This window comes from Apis cerana, linkage group LG1 (genome assembly GCF_029169275.1).
Source record: "Apis cerana isolate GH-2021 linkage group LG1, AcerK_1.0, whole genome shotgun sequence".
Lineage (NCBI taxonomy): Eukaryota > Metazoa > Arthropoda > Insecta > Hymenoptera > Apidae > Apis > Apis cerana.
In genome coordinates, this window is record NC_083852.1 from 17,036,363 (window position 1) to 17,053,684 (window position 17,322).

Below are 17,322 nucleotides of genomic sequence, written 5' to 3' on the forward strand. Positions count from 1 at the left end.
TCTTTCTCCTTCTCCTTCTCCTACTCCGTTATCATCCTTTAATTGCGACCCATAATTAAACCAATTTTTTGATCCGCTCCTTTCGCTCGACTTCTTTTCGCTTTTGATGGAATCGAGGAAGATCGAGGAATTGGATGGAAGATTGTTTTGATCGAATTTCTTGTGCGCGAGATTTAGTCGGTTGATTGGTTTCGATACGATGAGATAGTTTTTAATATATAGAAGGTATTAATATATTTGGGAGACATCTTCGGATAATTGATTTTAGAAATGTAAAAAATATCGATTGACACTTATTTGTTGTGAAATATTATAAAGTTTGTATTGGACGAAAGAAAGTCTCATTTTATTTATTGTTTATGATTGTCATTTTTTATATATTATATATCAAGTTGTTTCGATTCGTAGAATCGATCATCCAAAGGTACTTTACGAATACATCAACATCTTATAGAAGTCTTATAGAAGTCTTGTACAAGTTCTTTTTTACCAATTTTTGTTACTTTCTGTAAATGTAATTTTTTAATATTCTTAACAAAGTACATAGACATTTTTAGAATATATTCCGAAATGTTTATAAAAAATTCTAACTCTTTCTTTTCATATCTTGATTTCAAAAGTTCTCAGTCTTTTCTCGCATTTTCACAATTGTTTTATACGCAGTAGTTCACAGTTGATTGTAAATTTCCATATCTTCGTTATATATCAGCAATCAATTTTAATTACAAGTATTTTTAAATCTTTTTTTATTTATATCTCAATTACAGTTCGATTTGATATTATACTGAAGTTGAATAGACAATATTTATTTCATAGTTTTAATAATTTTCTGACAGAATATGGAATTCTTTAGTTCGGAGATTGATTAAAATTTGAAATAGGTTGAAAATGGTGATTGTTTTATCGGAGACAGTTTTTTGATTGTCGTAAATGGAACGAACACAAGGCAGAATTTGTATAAATTGATTTAGCAAAGAAACGAGAATAAAATTCTAGTTGGTGATGTTTGAATAAAAAGAACTCGAAAGTCGAACTAAAATATTTAAATTTGGTTTTTGCCTCGATTCAATAATTAATAGTAAAAATTCCAAGAAATGAAATATTTTTTTTTTGTTAAAAATTAAAATTTTTTTATCATATATTTATAAATAATATTTTAAAAAAAATTTATTCAGAAAAAAAAATAAATTTCTTTCAATTCGAAAATTAAATTGACATTTACTTTTTGGAGATCCATTGCTCATTAAAAAATTTTCTTCGTTTAAAGTCAATCTCCTAAATTGAATTACTTTTTCGAAAGCTGTGTACTTTTGTGGCTTTTCATTTCCTACTTTATGATATTTAAAGATCTAAACTTTGACCTTTTTAAAAATATTTTCTTGTTTGTTCAGTAAAAACTTGATCAATATTGAAAAATATATGTAAAATTTAGAAAAATTATTAAAATAGTACAATATATAATATCAATATAATTTTCAGAAAAATATATCTCATGAAAATGAACAATAATTATTCCTTTCACTTAAAGAAATTAATTTATCACATTGAATCAAACTTTTTTTTGAAAATCCTTCTCTAATTACTTAGTAATTAATCCTTTTCTTTACAAATTTATTTAAAAAAAAATTAATATTGAAAAGAAACCTTTCAAAAAAATCTCAATCTATCAACACTGAATCTTCCATCCTTTCTTTAAAAAATTATCTCAAACAATATCGAGCAAAACTGACTGAATTCAAAAACATTTTCATAGAAAATTTTTTCTCATCATTCAGACACATCTCACTTTCCAATTCTTTAAAACATCACATTCATCGTAAAAAAAAAAGAATATTTCACCGATATCTTTTATTCGGCGCATAAATCAACCCCGCCAACCTTCCAAACTTGTATCTCATCTTTTTGCCGCGTATCAAACGATTCGGATCCGTGATCCACGTTTTGGGCGCAAAACCGTAAGCCAGGGCGCAACAAAAGCAACAGTTTGCTCGTAAATCCCGTGGTCGTTAAGTTGGCGCAAAAAGGAGCGTAGCGTTGCTCGCTTTACTAAAACATTAATTATGCGCGTCCTGAGCTTTTCACGAACGCATATGAATTGTAAGAAGATTATTCTCGCGATAATGATCGCGATTTTCTTGAAACTATGGAAAATCTCTTGATTGTTTCATTCTTAGAGTACATTTCTTTTGAGAGAAGTGTTATCATGAATGAGATTGCAGAAAGGATGAATAGTCGTTGAAGAACCAAACAAAAATTTGTTTCAATTATTTTGGACTTAAATAATTCGTTTTTTTTTTGGCTCAACAAGTTTTTTTTATTGAACTTTTCAATTCAGTGATAGAATAAATGAAATGATTTTATATTCATGAAAATCAATAAGATTATGTTTCTTATGCATTTTTTTTTTAATAGTAATTATGAATTTTAAAATGTTTTAAATATTCTGAAATACATATTGTATAATAAGTTATTGATCTTCTTCAAAAACAACACTTAAGTTATTAATAAGTTTCCAATTTCTTTTATCAATCTCTACAATAAATAGTAATAAAACTGCATTGAATATTTGAGATAAATCGAGAATTAAATGCCAAAGAATCATTTTCAATCTTACTTAACGATACAATACTCATTGACGATATATACTTCGAAACAGAATAGACGTATATAAATGCATTCAAATCTTTCAATGCGTCTTTCATTTTCTCTTATGCGAGTAAATTTCAACAAATTACTATATAAAAATTGTTGAAAGATTTCTCGTTCTCAAGCACGAAGGATGCACTGACGATTCATAACTGATTTCATAATATTTCAGAAATATTAATCTCCAGGACTTTTTCAATAGTGGCCTCGGGTCCTCTTGTATAAATACAACTCGAACTGCATTTGAGAAACTCGACACAATACCGTCTTATCATGATTTAAGCGGTCCATCCTCTTAAAATATCGTTTGATCGATGGACAGAAGTTTCTTTAGTTAAATCGATGTTTCATCGGCTTTGAAATACTTTATCAAATTCTGGATAAATGTAGAATGGGGTGGTAAATAATTTACTTGTGATATATGTTGGCAATTTATGCAACATGTGTTTAAATAAATTGTCGGCTTGTCTGATTGCTAATCATCAAAAAGAAATTAGATATGTTCTTGAAATTGATAATGAGAATTCATTCTTGATCATTTGTATTTTTAAGTAATGAATTAAAAGATGTTTATATATTTTTTCCATTTCTTGAAAATTGATAATGAGAATTCATTCTTCATTATTTATATATTTTTAAGTAATGAAATAAAAGATGTTTATATTTTTCTATTTCTTATTTCTTGAAACATTCAATATAATATATTTTTACTTTACTGTACTTTGCTTTCCATTAACAATATTTTTCAAGAAAAATATCATAATTAAATCATAATTCTCTTCTCAAATTTTATAATTATCTTTTAATTATCTTTTTAATCAAATTTTATAATCAGTAATTTAATGGTTCTCATAAAAAACGATTTTTATCAATATTTTATCAATATTTGTCTTAAGATCTTCAATTTTTTTCGAAAAATTTAAATTTTCTTGAATAAAATTGTACATTAATACATATTCTATATATTATATCGCAAGAAACTAATAAATATCTAATCAAATCATGAAGTTATAACGTGGATATTATGATCAAAGTTAAACAAGCACTGTTTTATTATGAATCTTTCAATTTATTTAATAAACTTAGTGAATATAAAGTTGTCAATAAAAAGTTAATAATAAAATTTATGAATAAATGTGTGGATTCTTCATAATTTATATAATACCTAATCACATAATGACAAAATATTCCAACTTGTATAACTCCTGAATCTACGACGTAACAATTTCTCAGAACGAAGATAAAACTTTTTGAAGGTTCTTGACTTCGGGAATGGCATGTGTACCACTAGAAAGCCACATAATTCCCACGAGATTCTTATCCAAATTTAACGAGCAGCAGAAAATGATACAACAGAAAATCAAACGAGTCATTGGCGATTGTCCTAAATCAACGGCTATGCGACCTTAATTCGCCATTTAAGCTACGATATGAACGCAATAAGAAGACGGCCATCAGAGAGTTTATTAACGCGACTTCCACTGTATCTAGATTGGGCCTTGTATCGCGCCACCTTCTCCGCGGCTTTGATTTAACGGCGACAAAAGTTGTCCTCGTCTGTTGGTCGTTGATGAACATTATTACCCATCTTATTCTCGCGATTGAATGTCCCGATCTTGGCGAAAAATCTTTTCTCGAGGTGAAGAATTATGCGATAGGAATATACAAAGGAAATTGACTACTTTTGTTTTAAATTTTTCACAGCTTTAGATAGCTTTTAGCATGATTGTCACATGATAACTCCTCGCTCTGATATTTTCTGGATATTATTATTCTATTTTTTTTTTATTTTACGATATTATGATTGAGGGTGTGATTTTATAAAATATATAATTTTGATTCCACATGGTAAATGTGTAGATTCGAATAGAATAGATTCTCGACATGATATGGGATTTGAGCGATAAAAAGTTTCTAAATGAATTAATATTCGTTATCGATTTTAATATTATTAATTTTAATATAATTAAGTTTTAATCAACTATCATGATAATTATCGTTATATGAAGTTATATCGTTAATTGTTATATCGTTAATATGAAGTAGAAGAAATTTTTATATAATAATTTTATAAGTAATGTAAAGGTAATTGAAATGTATTTTTAATCAAAGAAATGTAGTTTTAGAAATTAAAAAGTTTCTGTTAAAGAAAATTAGATTGAATAAATAGTGAAAGAATGATTTGATTTTTTTAAAAATACACTGTATTTGTCAAATCATTTCTATCTTTTATTGAGATTTAATATAAAGTGCAATGTTTCAATTAAACAAAGAAAAAAGATGAATTCATATCATTTTTTTATTTCCACTTTAATTCATTATTTAAGAATTCATCATTTGCACAAAATATTATTAATAAATAATTGTTCGTTTTGATAAAGAGATTACTAGAGATAAAGGAGAGCACTCGAAAATTTCTGATCGTTATTCGTTAACTTGAATCACCCATTCGAATTCTTAAATCGTATAGTTACACAAAATTAATCGTACATAAAATAAATTAGCAAAAGAATTTCAAAGAGCAACATGAAAAAATTGCAATTCAATCTGACGACAAATTATTTAAAAATAAAAAAAATGTCACGTTAGATATCAATTGACCGGAATATACGAATTATTACATAAAAAAAAATATTAGAAATACTAAATTTCTCTAATAAATTATATTCAACATATTTATTTCAACAGAAAATATTTTAGAAAAACAAATTTTGTAAGAACCGTTTAAAAGAATCTAGTAAAAATATATTTTTAAACAACAATTCAACATTAATATAATAAAATTAATGAAAAAACATCTATTCAGCAAATATAAATTCTAAATATAGATAAGAAAAGTTAAAAAATGGAAATACGAAACAATTGAAATCAGTGACACCTCTAGGATATCGCACATTAAATTACATAAGAATGACAACTAACGAAAAAAGTATTGAAGTGAGAAATAGTAATAATCGACTATCAGCGCCATCTCTGAACGACTTAAAATATATAAAGAATTGTAAACTACGGCAAAAATTTACTACTAGCGTCATCTTTCGAGTGTCAAAGATATTTAAAATATGATAAACTAAGAATTGAATATCAGCACCATCTCTTGAGTGCTTCTAGGAAGATGTATTTATTTGTTTCGTCATAGAGACAAGGATACAAGTGACATCTTACGGAATTTTAAAATACTAATATTTTCTGAAATACCGACCTCGAATAAAGAAGATTTCCTCTGCAATTTAGTAACAATCGATATAGAAATTCTAAGTTCAGATATTCTAAGTTCATATACACGTATGTACGAAAAAATCCACGAGAACGATCTTATCCTACGATTCCATCTACTTTCCTTCGTGCGAAAAATTTATTAAAAATTAAAATAAATCTTTTTAATATAAGTTTGCAAAATGTTCAATTTTTTATTATTATGCAAAACGAACAGCATAAAGAATCCTGAAATCGATGTGATAAGCTAAATTTTAAAGTAAAAATTAAATCAAATAATTATATAATTCTAAATAACATAATACAAACACGTTAACTTTGTGTATCAATATCTTATACATTCATTGTTATGAAAATATAAAATATTAATATTACGAAGATAAAGAAAAAATGAAATTTATTCCATTCACTACCATATATATCACTACCATATATCAATATTTTATACATTCATTGTTATGAAAATATAAAATATTAATAATTATAAAGTTAAAGAAACAAAAAAAAAAAATGAAATGCATTCCACACTTATTCCATTCACTACCACTATATTCAATATCAACATTATTTTTATACTACATTACAACTACTTCTACTATTATCATGCATAAACATATAAATATGTTCGAAATACACAATATATTTCAAATATATATTAAAAACATATTAGAAATATATCATATATTTTCAAACAGTATTTCTATAGCAGCACTTGTATAAATTATCACTTATATTCTAAATTATTATATTTATTATATTTCGTTCGTTTTTAAATTTAATTAAACATAAAAATATGTTAATTGTGCGGAATTCAATATGATCTTAAAGGAATGTTAACTAAAAATAGGTTTCATTTAAACATACAATATTTTTTAATAAAATCCCTACCTACATAATAACTAAATATCAATTTTAATCCCTGCTTATAAGTATAGATCTAAAAGTAGAGTATACCTATATAATAATTTAATAATTTGTTCAAAATTTCTACCTATATATAAACACAATCGACAAAAGGGAAAGTAACTACATTTTTAATTTATTTATTATATTTATTATATTTAATTATTATGTGTGTTTTTTGATCCATTTCACAAAAAATTTTGAAACAAATCAAACTATAAATAAGTAATAAAAATAAGTTATCATTACCTATGAATTGTTGATAGAAATTTTCTTGAAAACTCAGTCTGATGTTTCTCAAGTGAATCTGAAACAAATTTACTTGAAGCATATTAGTACTTGAAGCATATGCGATTAAAAATAAAAAGAGAAAAAAAGAAAAAAAAAATGAAAATACAAGAAAGAAAAAAGAAAAAAAAAAGAAAAAATTACTTACAATTTAAAATATTATAATTTGGAATAATAACAAGATAAATTTTCGTAAACATTTATCATTTTAATTTTTTTAATTTCAAAAAATTTAGTAAAGAAAATTTAAATTCGATTCAAATTTTAAAAAATTTGGAAAAAACTTATTAGTAACATAGACAAATATACTTACATATCATAGCGATATTTTCTGCAGAATGCGATAAAAAAATGCTGAAAAAAAAACAATTTAGTAGTCAGAAGGACTACTGAAATAAAAATATTTTCCACTCGATATAAACCCGATACAAACCGTGAATGGAACATTCATTTTATAGCGCAACACTAATAAATTAATGTTTGTTTTTATAAAAAATTTAAAATCAACCACGATGAGTGCCTTAATTTTAATATTTGCAATAATATATTAATTTACAACTAATAAAAAAAATAAAAAAAAAATGGAAAACAATTCCCGGAAACAATTTACGCAACACTACTCTACGCACTCAAATTTAAATAACGCAACACTAATAGCGAGAAATCCAGTGCAATCAATCTTAATGACTGCCAGCATATAATCACCCTTGCAGCTTTTTTTTAGCTACTTAAGGTGATTCAGGAACAAGAATCCTTCCACAATTCCAGCGGAAGAAATTTGGGCATTCCATATTCGCAACACTACTTGATCAAACGCGATTGTTTATCAACGCAACACTACATTTTAAAAAAATTTAATAAAAATCATTATTTCTGTACAACAAGAAAGCTATTACTTATTATTCGAAACAAACAAATATAAATTTGAATATGATTTTACAAAAAATCATAATAATTTATAAAAGAAAATCGCGATATATAAATATATTTCGTTCAATAATAATACAAACGCAATTTTCATTTTAAACACTAATGCAAACGCGATTTTCATTTTAACGCAACGCTAATGCAAACGTGATTTTAATTTTGACGCAACACTAATACAAACGCGGTTCTCATTTTAACGCAACTCTAATTCAACCCGTTATTAATCAATCGCAACACTAATAAAAAAAAATCGCGATGCCCATGATGACTGGATGTAGATGATGGGCCAGCATGCAAATTGGCCAGACAACACAACAATTACTACATATTACTAAAACGAATACAGTGACAAAATAGTAACAATGATTTCCCATTCTTTAGACTCAAAAGAAAATCCAAAAAATGAGAAACCATTCGTTGCAGCCCCTCTTCGTGACAGTTTGTCGAGGCCTCTTCGGTCTTCCTCCTTCGGGCGCAATGCCCGCTGAAACTTAAATCTAGGCTCGAGATTCACTAATCGCAAACCAAGAAAAAAAAGAAAAAAAAAAATGACTAAATCGCGGAAACTAAGTGCACATGAACGACCAACGATCACAATGATCATTCTCCGTACATATGCAAAATCTCGAGCGCAACGTTCGTTTCGAAATAATTCACGACCGCGACCGCGGAATTCGAAAAATCGACGAGCAGAACCAGAAACGAATGGCATAATCCATTCGTCTCAGCTTTACTTTCGATTCTTCAAATTTTATTTCCTGAAACAAGTTGTCACGCGAAAACGCGCCTACCCGATCAGAGACTGTGACAACCTGCCCGGCCCTACCTACTTATAATTAACAGACACACCAGAAGTATATTACCTATCCTACCTAGCCCTATATTTAAAAAATGGCAAAACAGGCATACCAACACATTCATTCCACGATTCTCACACATAATACTCGGGCGCAAATGCCTACACTAGGGAAAACGTCCCGGGACGCCTCCGACACCCGAGCTTGACACACTACTCGCATACTCTAACTTTACGTACCATTTTCCTGAAATCAATTGACGATGTCTAGCGACCATTGCGTAAATTGCGATAAAAACGCATATATTTTAATTGTAATTATCTACCATTAATAAATAATATGTATGACTATTAAAGAAATGATATAGGCATTGATACGATTTTTATAATTTAATATTAAACTAATAAATTATTTATAATCCGCAGTACTTATTAGCGAATGCAAAATTATTATTGTATGTAAATAACAATTGTGAATGAAATAGTTGTTATGAATAACGACGCAATTCCACAGCCTAACCATACACACATAATGCGAAAAATACGTCGTGCACGATACACTAATACATCGTCAATCGCTGAAAAATTTTTATTAACTTATTAACTAGAGTCATCATGCTCATTGCCTCTCCTTCATTCAAGTAGCACCTGGGCACTTGAACGAATTCCTGGCAATGAACACGGAAGGGGTTAAATCTGAAAATCCTGAGCTAAAAAAAGCATTAGTTTCCAATCTAACGGGCTAATATTCTTTAATATTTTTGTTTATTGCAAATTTTAATAAATCTTTACAAATTAAAATTTAAAAAATCTTTACAAATTTAATTTACAACTATCAACTTTAATTAAACAAAGAAAAAATATATATGTATATAAACAATGAATAAAAAAATTATTTATGATAATTAAAAATTATTGACTCAAATATTAAATCAAATATTAATGAAAATAATAATATTAATAAAACCTCAGGCGATCTTTTTATCAAAGCAGTTTTTCGAAAATAGTATTCAAAATAATATTCAAAACTTATTGCTTTGATTTAAAAATCTACCTGTCGCGAAATGCTTTCTTGCACCTATATTTTATTACATTTTTATAAGAAAAAGAAGCATGAAAAATTAAATATTTTTATACTTTAAATCAAACTTAAGTTTGTAACAAATAATTAAATAATTTTTTCGATGCATTATGAAGAAATACTGTAATTAAATGTTATTTATCATCACGTGATAATAAACAACTTACGTTATTATGCATCATGATTATTATTGTATATTAATTTTACTATTATCTTAAAATTTTACTTATATAATGTTAATTATTAATATTATTCTGTTTTGTTAAAAACGCGATGTGCAAGAAAACCTAGCCTGATCTAATAAATAATACACAGACAAATGGAATGTTACTATTCACGAGTATAATAAATACCCGCGGTCACTGTATTCGTACAAAATTCTACGTATACAACTAGTCACCCGTGTCAGTTCGGATCTTTCATCCTATGACATGATTGAATGACCAGAGGAATCAAAATGCATGCGACTCACCATTAGATGCGAAGAATCTGCGTTGTTATCAATGCTGCCATGACCCATTGCGAAGTTGTCATCAAATAGGAGCAGGAAAACTGTCAGAAAAAACGAAATATTGAAATTTAGAACACAGTATGTACCATACCAATTATTGAAAAAAAAAAAATTGAAAAAAAAATGAAATTCTATTGGTGAAAAAAATAAAAATATAAAAATACATATAAAAAAGATAGTTACCTCTTCGCGTGATGGATGATCGCCTTATTTTCTTGAAAGAAGCACTCACTGATTCTACTTTGTATCGAAAATAAAAATTTATAGAGAAAAAAAAAATTAAAAATAAAATGTATTAACATAACGTTTAATTTATAATCGGAAAACAAACACTGACTCTAATTTCGCGAATGATTATTACAATTAAATTGAATAGGAGCAATTATGCTCTAAAAAATATTAAATATACTTTATTACGAAACAAGCACTGACTCTATCGATCGCATTGCGCGCGATCACAAAAATTTTTTTAAAAAATCCAGGGAATACGATAATACCTATAACAAAATATAAAACTACATTAATTGAAAAAAAAAACATACCTTTGATTATTTAAAAATTTTTAAACAATAATAGATTCAATTTCATTAAGTTTTAAAATTCAATAAAAATAAAAAATCAAGATTTTAATACAAATATTTAAAATATGAGAATTAAGAATTTATTAGTTTCATTTATTTGAAAAAAGATGATTAATTTTTCCAAAATGATAGTTTATTTCTCAAATAATGATTAAAGCAAAATCAAATAATGAAATAAAATTATTGAAAATATGCAAAGACAATTACCTCTTCGCGTGACGGATGATCGCCTTATATTCTTGAGAGAAACACTGACTTTATCCTGTACCGAAAACGAAAATTTAGAGAGAAAAACAAAAAAAAATAAAAGACTATTGACGCGTTCGTAATTGATATTCGGCGAACAAACACTGATTCTAATTTCGCGAATAATTATTAAAATTAAATTGAATTAGAGCAGCTTTGCTCTAAAAAATATAAAAAATACTTTATCACGAAACAAACACTGACTCTATTGACCGCATTGCGCTCGGTCACAAAAATTTTCTGAAAATAAATATGTTAGTAGAAGATAGAGAGTATCGGAGGGTATTTGTTTATAAAAATTGATATCTTTTAAAGATATGGAAAGAATATTTTTTCAATAAATAGTCACGCACCTGTAGCAAAGCGTTCTACTAGTTCAACTTTCGATAATAGAATGATATTCCGTGTCACGACTTCGTTTACGAAATTATAAATTGGAGAGGGGATTTGTTCGGCGCAAAGTCGTGCGACATACGAAAATGTAAACCGAAAATTTTCTGGAAACGGATTATAAGAAATTTAGTCTTGAGTGTAAAATCAAAACAAAGAAATAATATACTATTGTTGACGACACGGAATAAATACATAAATACATATGCGAAAAAAATTAATATAATAATCTATTTTCTAATAAAACTTAATACACGTTTAAAAAATATAATAATTAAACAAAATTAATAATAATTTACGAATTATAATAATATATTAAATATAAATTATGTAGTCACTCACCCGTTGTAGTCCACACGTCCTACCCCCACGAGATCCAGCACTAGACTGACACCGAGCGTACTGATTCGTCGAGCATTGGGCCGTAGCTGCTCTCTGATTGGCTGTAACAAAACGAACTTTTATTACATATGCGCGCGCAAATTAAAAATTCATATTAAATATTAATAAAATTAATAATAAATAAAAAATATTAACATAAGAAATTTAATTTTATTAATAATATTAATAGAAATAATTTAATAAAAATTAATCAGATTATAAAAACTGGAATACAACAAAAAAAATTAAAATATAAATATTATATTTTATAAATATATTTTATAAAAATTAAAAAAATTAAATAAATAAATAATAAAAATAAAATAATAAGTAATAATTAATAAAAATAATAAATTATAAAATATAAATATATATAAATAAATAATATTAAATATAAATATCTATAAATAAATAATATTAAATAAATATAAATATAAATAAATAAAAAATAAATAAAAAAATAATTATCTATTTCTGAAACTTACAAGGAATACGTTTCTTCTTAAATCAAGAACAAGGTTAACGTTGCACGATGTTAATCCTACGGAATCCTTACGCAAAATAACTGCAAATAATATAAGTGCATCCTTTTATAACTTTTTCGGTAGCACCAACTCACCAATCAGAAGAGCGCAAATCATATATTACTATTTGGCAATATTTCAGATATACACAATTTAATTCGATCATTAAATAAAAATAAAAATTGCTATATATATATATTTATTTATTTATTATTAAAAAATTTGTTCATATATTTCTTTATTTTTCATTAATTTCAAAAATAGTAAAAGATTATTACAAATAATTTGACATTTCAGCCAAAAAGAAAGAATCTTAGCATAAATAAGATTATTCAAGGATTGTTTAGAAATACTATCGAAAAATTATTAAAAAACGACGTACTTATTATTATTACGAAACATTATAAATAAAAAAATAGAAATAAACGAATCGAGAAACATAGATTATTCTCGATTCCATAGAAAACTATTTTTCATTTTCCAACATTAAAAGTAACATTGACGATTATTTATGTATTTTTATTGTTAAAAAATACACATTTATTTTCCTATTTATGCATTTCTATAAAATCATTAATATATATCGATTTATCAATTATTTGTTATATATTAAACCATCTAAAATATTTATTTTCACAAATTGTTTAACATAATCTAACGTTCCTTCCAAAAAAGAAGCACCATCGCACCAATAGGAAAGTTCTACGATTCTGATTGGTGGAAAGATGCTACCGAAAAGTTTATAAAAGGATGTACGTGTTATTTGCAATCATTCTACCGTAGAACAAAGAAGAAGCAACATTTAAGAAACGTTACCTTCGATTAAATAAAAAAGCTATTCTTTTCCCTATTCCCTGTCCCCTATGGTTTCGTAAATAAAATTACACATTAATTTATATATCCTTATAGTTAATTTGTTCATGCATATACAAATATATATACAATGTTATCCCCAATTACATATTTATTCTTTTTCGTTACTCCTCCTTCCATTCATTTATTATTATTTATTTATTTTCGAAACGTATTTCCATGAAATAGAAACGTTTGATAGAAAAATTGTTTCGCAAACCTGGGATGCTATCAAAAAATGTATAAAAATTGATATATTTATTATTATTTCGATTCATAATACATAGAAATTGAAAAGAATAGATCAAGAAACATTTTTCCTGACTCAATAGAGAATTTTTTTATTTTTTTTATAATAGAATCGAACGTATATATACATTTGTTAAAATTTTATTAAGAAATATATAATTCCTCGTTACTATTTCTAAGTTTATTCATTTGTATATGTAATATTATTTATATCTTTTTATTTATTCATTAGTTTTATGCGTTATTTCATCTAAATTATATATTTTCGTAAATTGTTTCACGTAGTCTAACGTTGACTTCAAAAACTAAGCACCTTCGCACCAATCAGATTGTTCTAAGATTCTGATTGGTGGAAAGATGCTACCGAAAAGTTTATAAAAGGATGTACGTGTTATTTGCAATCATTCTACCGTAGAACAAAGAAGAAGCAACATTTAAGAAACGTTACCTTCGATTAAATAAAAAAGCTATTCTTTTCCCTATTCCCTGTCCCCTATGGTTTCGTAAATAAAATTACACATTAATTTATATATCCTTATAGTTAATTTGTTCATGCATATACAAATATATATACAATGTTATCCCCAATTACATATTTATTCTTTTTCGTTACTCCTCCTTCCATTCATTTATTATTATTTATTTATTTTCGAAACGTATTTCCATGAAATAGAAACGTTTGATAGAAAAATTGTTTCGCAAACCTGGGATGCTATCAAAAAATGTATAAAAATTGATATATTTATTATTATTTCGATTCATAATACATAGAAATTGAAAAGAATAGATCAAGAAACATTTTTCCTGACTCAATAGAGAATTTTTTTTATTTTTTTTATAATAGAATCGAACGTATATATACATTTGTTACAATTTTATTAAGAAATATATAATTCTTCGTTACTATTTCTAAGTTTATTCATTTGTATATGTAATATTATTTATATCTTTTTATTTATTCATTAGTTTTATGCGTTATTTCATCTAAATTATTTATTTTCGCAAATTGTTTCACGTAGTCTAACGTTGACTTCAAAAACTAAGCACCTTCGCACCAATCAGATTGTTCTAAGATTCTGATTGGTGGAAAGATGCTACCGAAAAGTTTATAAAAGGATGTACGTGTTATTTGCAATCATTCTACCGTAGAACAAAGAAGAAGCAACATTTAAGAAACGTTACCTTCGATTAAATAAAAAAGCTATTCTTTTCCCTATTCCCTGTCCCCTATGGTTTCGTAAATAAAATTACACATTAATTTATATATCCTTATAGTTAATTTGTTCATGCATATACAAATATATATACAATGTTATCCCCAATTACATATTTATTCTTTTTCGTTACTCCTCCTTCCATTCATTTATTATTATTTATTTATTTTCGAAACGTATTTCCATGAAATAGAAACGTTTGATAGAAAAATTGTTTCGCAAACCTGGGATGCTATCAAAAAATGTATAAAAATTGATATATTTATTATTATTTCGATTCATAATACATAGAAATTGAAAAGAATAGATCAAGAAACATTTTTCCTGACTCAATAGAGAATTTTTTTAATTTTTTTTATAATAGAATCGAACGTATATATACATTTGTTAAAATTTTATTAAGAAATATATAATTCTTCGTTACTATTTCTAAGTTTATTCATTTGTATATGTAATATTATTTATATCTTTTTATTTATTCATTAGTTTTATGCGTTATTTCATCTAAATTATATATTTTCGTAAATTGTTTCACGTAGTCTAACGTTGACTTCAAAAACTAAGCACCTTCGCACCAATCAGATTGTTCTAAGATTCTGATTGGTGGAAAGATGCTACCGAAAAGTTTATAAAAGGATGTACGTGTTATTTGCAATCATTCTACCGTAGAACAAAGAAGAAGCAACATTTAAGAAACGTTACCTTCGATTAAATAAAAAAGCTATTCTTTTCCCTATTCCCTGTCCCCTATGGTTTCGTAAATAAAATTACACATTAATTTATATATCCTTATAGTTAATTTGTTCATGCATATACAAATATATATACAATGTTATCCCCAATTACATATTTATTCTTTTTCGTTACTCCTCCTTCCATTCATTTATTATTATTTATTTATTTTCGAAACGTATTTCCATGAAATAGAAACGTTTGATAGAAAAATTGTTTCGCAAACCTGGGATGCTATCAAAAAATGTATAAAAATTGATATATTTATTATTATTTCGATTCATAATACATAGAAATTGAAAAGAATAGATCAAGAAACATTTTTCCTGACTCAATAGAGAATTTTTTTATTTTTTTTATAATAGAATCGAACGTATATATACATTTGTTACAATTTTATTAAGAAATATATAATTCCTCGTTACTATTTCTAAGTTTATTTATTTGTATATGTAATATTATTTATATCTTTTTATTTATTCATTAGTTTTATGCGTTATTTCATCTAAATTATTTATTTTCGCAAATTGTTTCACGTAGTCTAACGTTGACTTCAAAAACTAAGCACCTTCGCACCAATCAGATTGTTCTAAGATTCTGATTGGTGGAAAGATGCTACCGAAAAGTTTATAAAAGGATGTACGTGTTATTTGCAACCATTCTGCCGTAGAACAAAGAAGAAGCAACATTCAAGAAACGATACCTTCGATTAAATGAAAATGTAATTCCTCCCCCTATGACATTTATAAATAAAATTACACATTAATTTATATATTCTAATAGTTGATATGTTCATGTACACATACAAGTACATCTACGATATTATACCCAAATACCAATTTATTCCTTTTCATTACTCCTTCTTCCATTCATTTATTATTATTTATTTATTTTCGAAACGTATTTCCATGAAATAGAAACGTTTGATAGAAAAATTGTTTCGCAAACCTGGGATGCTATCAAAAAATGTATAAAAATTGATATATTTATTATTATTTCGATTCATAATACATAGAAATTGAAAAGAATAGATCAAGAAACATTTTTCCTGACTCAATAGAGAATTTTTTTATTTTTTTTATAATAGAATCGAACGTATATATACATTTGTTAAAATTTTATTAAGAAATATATAATTCTTCGTTACTATTTCTAAGTTTATTTATTTGTATATGTAATATTATTTATATCTTTTTATTTATTCATTAGTTTTATGCGTTATTTCATCTAAATTATTTATTTTCGCAAATTGTTTCACGTAGTCTAACGTTGACTTCAAAAACTAAGCACCTTCGCACCAATCAGATTGTTCTAAGATTCTGATTGGTGGAAAGATGCTACCGAAAAGTTTATAAAAGGATGTACGTGTTATTTGCAATCATTCTACCGTAGAACAAAGAAGAAGCAACATTCAAGAAACGATACCTTCGATTAAATAAAAAATCTATTCTTTTCCCTATTCCCTATTCCCTATTCCCTATGATTTCGTAAATAATATTATACATTAATTTATGTATATGCTTTGTTCATTGTTGTTTTGTTCATTCATTTACACGTATGTATAATATTATTAAATACCGATTTATTTCTTGTCATTATTTCTGATTGTATTCTATTCCTTATACTACTCATTTATTTACATTTGAAAAGTATAAATATGAAATGTTTCTCTATTAGAAGAATTGTTTCACAATTCTCATTGATAACGTTATGCTATCTAAAAATTTATAAAATATGATATATTTATCATTATTTCTAATCATAATGGATACAAAATTGAAAAGA

General features: G+C 25.9%; 1 long non-coding RNA gene across 2 annotated transcripts; it reads right to left on the minus strand.

Annotated features, from left to right (window-relative positions):
• Positions 1-7,020: 7,020 nt before the first annotated feature.
• On the minus strand, positions 7,021-12,516 carry LOC133666000 (uncharacterized). Of its 2 annotated transcripts, XR_009829510.1 has the most exons (6): positions 12,452-12,516; positions 11,928-12,028; positions 11,549-11,692; positions 11,157-11,435; positions 10,552-10,865; positions 7,021-10,409 (listed from the first exon to the last, which is right to left on the minus strand). It is a non-coding gene; the product is annotated as an uncharacterized LOC133666000 (long non-coding RNA). The 2 variants fall into 2 exon arrangements; XR_009829519.1 differs by lacking the exon at positions 11,549-11,692.
• Between the last annotated feature and the right edge of the window lie 4,806 nt (positions 12,517-17,322).